This window comes from Oryx dammah, unplaced genomic scaffold (genome assembly GCF_014754425.2).
Source record: "Oryx dammah isolate SB20612 unplaced genomic scaffold, SCBI_Odam_1.1 HiC_scaffold_11, whole genome shotgun sequence".
NCBI classification, from domain to species: domain Eukaryota; kingdom Metazoa; phylum Chordata; class Mammalia; order Artiodactyla; family Bovidae; genus Oryx; species Oryx dammah.
Window position 1 is genome coordinate 36,670,235 of NW_024070195.1, and position 8,120 is coordinate 36,678,354.

The 8,120-nt window shown below is 41.6% G+C and overlaps 1 long non-coding RNA gene across 1 annotated transcript; it reads right to left on the reverse strand.

The window, feature by feature from the left end:
- Positions 1-1,969: 1,969 nt before the first annotated feature.
- On the reverse strand, positions 1,970-7,806 carry LOC120870155. The gene is made up of 3 exons (XR_005722736.1): positions 7,796-7,806; positions 3,725-3,728; positions 1,970-2,066 (listed from the first exon to the last, which is right to left on the reverse strand). It is a non-coding gene; the product is annotated as an uncharacterized LOC120870155 (long non-coding RNA).
- Positions 7,807-8,120: the final 314 nt, after the last annotated feature.

The window sequence follows — 8,120 nt, forward strand, 5'->3', positions numbered from 1 at the left end:
GAAGGCTTTCTTATACCTTCTTGCTATTCTTTGGAACTCTGCATTCAGATGCTTATATCTTTCCTTTTCTCCTTTGCTTTTCACTTCTCTTCTTTTCACAGCTATTTATAAGGGCTCCCCAGACAGCCATTTTGTTTTATTACATTTCTTTTCCATGGGGATGGTTTTGATCCCTGTCTCCTGTACAATGTCAGGAACCTCATTCCACAGTTCATCAGGCAGTCTATCTCTCAGATCTAGTGCCTTAAATCTATTTCTCACTTCCACTGTATAATCATAAGGGATTTGATTTAGGTCATTTGATTTAGGTCTAGTGGTTTTCCCTACTTTCTTCAATTTGAGTCTGAATTTGGTAATAAGGAGTTCATGATGTGAGCCATAGTCAGCTCCTGGTCTTGTTTTTGCTGACTCTAAAGAGCTTCTCCATCTTTGGCTGCAAAGAATATAATCAGTCTGATTTCGGTGTTGACCATCTGGTGATGTCCATGTGTAGAGTCTTTTCTTGTTTTGTTGGAAGAGGGTGTTTGCTATGACCAGTGCATTCTCTTGGCAAAACTCTGCTAGCCTTTGCCCGGCTTCATTCCATATTCCAAGGCCAAACTTGCCTGTTACTCCAGGTGTTTCTTGACTTCCTACTTTTGCAATCTAGTCCCCTATAATGAAAAGGACATCTTTTTTGGGTGTTAGTTCTAGAAGGTCTTGTAGGTCTTCATAGAACCGTTCAGCTTCTTCAGCATTACTGGATGGGGCATAGACTTGGATTACTGTGATATTAAATGGTTTGCCTTGGAAACGAACAGAGATCATTCTGTCGTTTATGAGATTGCATCCAAGTACTGCATTTCGGACTCTCTTGTTGACCATGATAGCTACTCCATTTCTTCTAAGGGATATCTGAGTTAAATTCACCCATTCCAGTCCATTTTAGTTCATTGATTCCTAAAATGTCAATGTTCCCTCTTGCCATCTACTGTTTGACCACTTCCAATTTGCTTTGATTCATGGACCTAACATTTCAGGTTCCTATGCAATATTTTTCTTTATAGTATCGGACTTTACTTCCATCACCAATCACATCCACAACTGGGTATTGTTTTTACCTTGGCTCTGTCTCTTTATTCTTTCTGGAGTTATTTCTCCACTGATCTCCAGTAGCATATTTGGTACCTACCGATCTGGGGAGTTCATCTCTCAGTGTCCTATCTTTTTCTTTTTGCCTTTTCATACTGTTCACAGGGTCCTCAAGGCAAGAATACTGAAGTGGTTTGCCATTCCCTTCTTTAGTGGGCCACGTTTTGTCAGAACTCTCTGCCATGACCCATCTGTCTTGGGTGGCCCTACACGGCATGGCTCATGGTTTCACTGAGTTAGACAAGGCTGTGGTCCATGTGATCAGATTGGTTAGTTTTCTGTGATTGTGGTTTTCAGTCTGTCTGCCCTCTGATGGAGAAGGATAAGAGGGTTATGGAAGCTTCCTGATGGGAGAGACTGACTGAGGGGGAAACTGGGTCTTGTTCTGATGGGCAGGGCCATGCTCAGTAAATCTTTAATCCAATTTTCTGTTGATGGTAGGGCTGTGTTCCCTCCCTGTTGTTTGATCTGAGGTCAAACCATGGTGGATATAATAAAGATAATGGCGACCTCCTTCAAAAGGTACGGTGCTCAGTGCCCCAGACCCTGTGGAAGGCCACCACTGACCCACGCCTCCACTGGAGACTCCTGGACACTCATGGGAAACTTTGGGTCAGTTTGTTATGGGGTCATTGCTTCTTTCTTCTGGGTCCTGGTGCACAAAAGGTTTTGTTTGTGCCCTGCAAGAGCCTGTTTCCCCATTCCTGTGTAAGTTCTGGCAGCTAATGGTGACCTCGTCCAAGAGGGCTTATGCCACACCCAGGTCTTCTGCACCCAGAGCCCCTCCCTGCGGCAGGCCACTGCTGACCCGTACCTCTGCAGGAGACACTCTAACACTCAAAGGCAGGTCTGCGTCAGTCTCTGTGGGGTCTCATGGTGTGCACAAGGTTTTGTTTGAGCCTTCTGAGTTTCTCTGGCAGGTATGGTGTTTGATTCTTAACCATGATTTCACCTCTCCTACCGTCTTGTTTATTTCTGCTTTATTGACTATGCCAAAGCCTTTGACTGTGTGGATCACAATAAATTGTGGAAAATTCTGAAAAAGATGGGAATACCAGAACACCTGACCTGCCTCTTGAGAAACCTATATGCAGGTCAGGAAGCAACAGTTAGAACTGGACATGGAACAATAGACTGGTTCCAAATAGGAAAAGGAGTACGTCAAGGCTGTATATTGTCACCCTGCTTATTTAACTTATATGCAGAGTACATCATGAGAAACCCTGGGCTGTAAGAAGCACAAGCTGGAATCAAGATTGCCGGGAGAAATATCAATAACCTCAGATATGCAGATGACACCACCCTTATGGCAGAAAGTGAAGAGGAACTCAAAAGCCTCTTGATGAACATGAAAGTGGGGAGTGAAAAAGTTGGCTTAAAGCTCAACATTCAGAAAACGAAGATCATGGCATCTGGTCCCATCACTTCCTGGGAAATAGATGGGGAAACAGTGGAAATAGTGTCAGACTTAATTTTGGGGGGCTCCAAAATCACTGCAGATGGTGAGTGCAGCCATGAAATTAAAAGATGCTTACTCCTTGGAAGGAAAGTTATGACCAACCTAGGTAGCATATTGAAAAGCAGAGACACTGCTTTGCCAACAAAGGTCCATCTAGTCGAGGCTAGTTTTTCCAGTGGACATGTATGGATGTGAGAGTTGGACTGTGAAGAAAGCTGAGCACAGAATTGATGCTTTAGAACTATGGTGTTGGAGAAGACTCTTGAGAGTCCCTTGGACTGCAAGGAGATCCAACCAGTCCATTCTGAAGGAGATCAGCCCTGGTTGTTCTTTGGAAGGAATGATGTTAAAGCTGAAACTCCAGTACTTTGGCCACCTCATGTGAAGAGTTGACTCATTGGAAAAGACTCTGATGCTGGGAAGGATTGGGGCCAGGAGGAAAGGGGATGACAGAGGATGAGATGGCTGGATGGCATCACTGACTCGATGGACATGAGTCTGTGTGAACTCCTGGAGTTGGTGATGGACAGGGAGGCCTGGCGTGCTGCGATTCATGGGATCGCAAAGAGTCAGACATGACTGAGTGACTGAACTGAACTGACCATCTTGTTGGGGCTTCTCCTTTGCCCTTAGACGTGGGGTATCTGTTTTTGGTGGGATCCAACATTCTCCTGTTGACAGTTGCTCAGCAGTGAGTTGTAATCTTGAAGTTCTTGCAGGATAAGATAAGCACTCATCTTTCTACTCCACCATCTTGGATATCCTTGCCTTTGCCTTGCAAACTGCTCAATTTTTCTTGTGACTAACTCGAGCCTCAAACCATGCATTCTAGGAAATGCATTTCTAGTACAGCTAAATTAACACAGGACAAACCCACCACAGCCCACACTGTAAGGATTTAACATCCATTCACATCTCTATTCTTCCCTCATTCTCTCTCTGTCAGTCATAAATATGTTAGCATATTTTATTTATAATGTCTGATAGACTTTCATTTGATCCCAATATGCTACTAATAAAAATAAAATACCATTAGTTGAATGCCTCTGTATATCTTAAGTCACATCATTTTAACCTTTACAAGTCAGGGATATATAAGGAAGATAGGACATGGGGATAAACAGTTCTTTTAACTCTACTGACTTTTCAAATATAGACAATAGCAAAGTCAACCTTCTGCCTAACATGAGGCAACTCTGTCTTTTATACAACTAAAAACACCCCACCCCTCTCTTCAAAAGAAGAGACATGTTTTATCCATCTTTGCATTATATTAGCTCCCTTCAGTCCATGTCATATCCTCTCTTTAATATTGTGAAACTCAGACAGTAAGATATAAAATTAACTACTATTAATACACTTTTACTTAGATGATAGAATGAGATGAGGGAAAATGGGTTAATAAATGCAAAATATATTCATACCAAAAGAGGAAAAGAACTCGTAATTCCTTGCCTCTTCTTTTCTGAATCTGGTTATATGGTCGTAGCTGGTATTTATAACTTACCTTCTTCCATGATTCATTTTACATTCCCTTTGCTCCTTAGGAAGCGCCACAAATGGTCAGTGGTTATTTCCACAGCATCCCAGGCAGCCAGAAATACATGTGCAAATGGATAGATAGGAGGACCAGTGTGGAGTTCTGGGCAGTCTTGGGTGTGTCTCACAAATCTCCCCTTTAAATGAACTCAGACTGGGAATGTGAAGCTGCCACTGGGTAAGACATCCAAGCCATATCCTGTCTTCCACATCCTGGGTGTCTGGATTTTCACTCTGATGGTTTTCACAACCCTAGGTCTTCTCACTATATTCTGGCTCAGGCCCTGGCCCATCAGATTGCTGACCTGCTGTTGGGCCCCCCCTTCTGCCTCTGCCCTTGCTCTTCTTGTCCTGACCTTTGGCTTCCCTGAGAACCTAAGAGATGCCCAGTTGCTGTAGCCCCCTGGGCTCTTTCCAGAAAAGTCTATTGTTCAATAACCCCAATAAAGAGGAGGATGACAGGAAGTAGGTAAATGAATCATGTGAATAATAATGATGATGAGCATAAATGGTCTAGCATCTATGGTTCTATTAACTTTCTTTTCTGTGCTGAGTCTGGACCAGGTAGAATGAATCACACCCCTCCCAAGCTGCTTAGAGGGGCCGGTAACAGACCCCATGTGAGTTATGGTTAAGACAGTCTTGTAGCTGTTGAAAACCTAATGTGAAAATAGCCCATTCCCACCTCCTTAAAAATGGTTTACTTGATTTTGCTCATCAAATGTGTATAATTACATCTTAAATTTGTTTTCATCTGCATATCTTTAATTTATAGTGAGAATACCTTTTTCCTGAGATGATTTACTGTCTAAATTTCCTTGAGTTAGCATTTTCTTATCTCTTATTTTGTAGAATCTGGGTATCAACCTTATATAGTTTATCAAGTCTTCATACATTTTGAACAATAAATTTTTCTGATTATATTCAAATATATTTCCCTTTTCTGTTGCTTTTCTTCTGATATTTATTTTATTGCTTTTTTGTTGTACAAAAGTCCTTGGTTTTATGGATTGCCAACACATTAATCTTGTTCCCATTGATAACCTCCATTTTTAATATTCATAAATTTATTTTCCCCAGAACTGAGATAAATATTCTTTTATGTTTTCTTCTATATTTTTTATGGATTGGATTTTTATATTTATCTCTGGTCCCTATGGAGTCTGTAGAGTAGCACTTAAGAGCCCAGACTTTGGTATCAAAAGATACAAGTTCAAAACCTGTCTTTTCTCCATACTGTCCACGTGACCTTGGAAAAACACCATTTGTCTTCTCTGAAGCTATTGTCTCAGATTGGCTCATCATAACTACTTTTTCTTTCTCATATATATTTTGATAGTGAAGTATAAGACGAAAGTTCATGAAACATACATGCATACCTTATCACCTTTTTAAAATTTTTGCATTTATTTAGTTTGGGTGCACTGGGTCTTCACTGCCGCATCGAATGGGGGGGCGCTCTTTGTTGCTTCTCGTTGCAGCGGCTTCTCTTACTGCGGAGCGTGGGCTCCAGGCACATGGGGTTCAGGATTTGCAGCTCGCAGGCTGTAGACCTTGGGCTCAGTAGTTGTAGCGCACAGGTTTTAGTTGCTCCGAGGCTTGTGGAATCTTTTGGGACTAGGGATTGAACCTGTGTCCCCTGCATTGGCAGGCTCATTCTTATCCACTGTACCACTAGGAAAGTCCCTATCACCTTTTCTAAATTATTTCTTCACCACTTTTTGTCCCAGTTGGATTCCACTCTATATTATCCCACAGAAGTTTGAATGTGAATTGCACTCAATCTCATACTTATATTGTCCAAATGCACTGGGAGCACTGCTGGCTAAAGTAATACCCGAAGAGGGGTGTCTGGAGGCTGGCCAGGTAAGACAACCACCAGTTGGTTGATAGATGGCTCACCAAGAAGGGATGCTTCAAAATGAATGAGCAAGAAAATGCGCCAGAAATTGAGACCTGAAATTCACTGAGTGGGAATCAGAATTGGGAAAGTCAGACAGAGGCAGTGATGAAGAAATGGACAAAGCAGAGAGTAAGCTGGCAACATTGGCGATTGTGCCTGCCATTCTGTGTTTTCCCTTCACGGTGATGCTGGCACACCTGGGTAGACAGAAAGGGAGCACCAGTGGGGCTGAGGAGCATCAGGAAAACACAGGTGCACTGCTACTTCACTGCCTGTGGTATTTCTAGGCACGACGTAGTTCTCTCTCTACGTATTAATGTCTTCTTTTTGCCATTAAATATTTATAACATTATTTGAATAAATCTCTCACAGTGTGGGTTGATATTCAAATTTTTTATTACTATAAATGAGCTCTTTGTTCTTGCTTTATTTTCAGTGTGCTACCAAGTCTATGACAACACAATTGATTTTTGAGGCTGCATGTTATATCCCATAACTCTACAAAATTCACTTTTTACTTCTAATAATATTTTGGTTGATTTCTTTTGATTCTCTAGGTCACCAGCAAAAAGCAACATTTGTATTCCTTTGTTATTTATGTCTTTTATTGTCTCCTCTCTTGTCTTTCCTGCAAGTTATTACAGGCTCTTCTGGCACAATTATTAAATAGATACAATGAAGAAGGCATCTTTGGTTTGGTTCTGTTTTCTTTTTCTCTTTTTAAGGGTATAATTCTAACAGTTCTCCAACATGTATAATGTGCCTTGTATTTAACTAACACTCAACATACGTAAGTTGAAATGAGATGAATACTCCATTTAAAATAAATAATTTAAAGAGAGAAGCTACCTGTTGAATCTTAGAATTGTATACAAAATGGAGTTTTCTTTTTCATTATGGCTTATTGGATATTGAATATAGTTCCCTGTGCTACACAGTAGGACCTTCTTATCTATTTTATAGATGGTGGTTTGTATCTGCTAATTTATTCCTAATTTATTCCTCCACTCTTCCCCTTTACAGCATTGGACCTTGCTTCTATCACCAGTCACATCCACAGCTGGGTATTGTTTTTGCTTTGGCTCCATCTCTTCATTCTTTCTGGAGTTATTTCTCCACTGATCTCCAGTAGCATATTGGGCACCTACTGACCTGGGGAGTTCCTCTTTCAGTATCCTATCATTTTGCCTTTTCATACTGTTCATGGGGTTCTCAAGGCAAGAATACTGAAGTGGTTTGCCATTCCCTTCTCCAGTGGACCACATTCTGTCAGACCTCTCCACCATGACCCACCCGTCTTGGCTTGCCCTGCGGACATGGCTTGGTTTCATTGAGTTAGACAAGGCTGTGGTCCTAGTGTGATTAGATTAACTAGTTTTCTGTGAGTATGGTTTCAGTGTGTCTGCCCTCTGATGTCCTTTTGCAACACCTACCATCTTACTTGGGTTTCTCTTACCTTGAGCTTGGGGTATCTCTTCATGGCTGCTCCAGCAAAGCACAGCTGCTGCTCCTTACCTTATGCAAATTGGAACTGGTCAAACAAGAGATGGCCAGAGTGAACGTCAACATTCTAGGAATCAGCGAACTAAAATGGACTGGAATGGGTGAATTTAACTCAGATGACCATTATATCTACTACTGTGGGCAGGAATCCCTCAGAAGAAATGGAGTAGCCACCATGGTCAACAAGAGAGTCTGAAATGCAGTACTTGGATGCAATCTCAAAAACGACAGAATGATCTCTGTTCATCTCCAAGGCAAACCATTCAATATCCCAGTTATCCAAGTCTATGCCCCAACCCATAATGCTGAAAAGCTGAACTTGAACAGTTTTATGAAGACCTACAAGACCTTTTAGAACTAACACCCAAAAAAGATGTCCTTTTCATTATAGGGGACTGGAATGCAAAAGTAGGAAGTCAAGAAACACCTGGAGTAAAAGACAAATTTGGCCTTGGAATGCGGAATGAAGCAGGGCAAAGACTAATTGAATTTTGCCAAGAAAATGCACTGGTCATAGCAAACACCCTCTTCCAACAACACAAGAGAAGACTCTACACATAGACATCACCAGATGGTCAACACCGA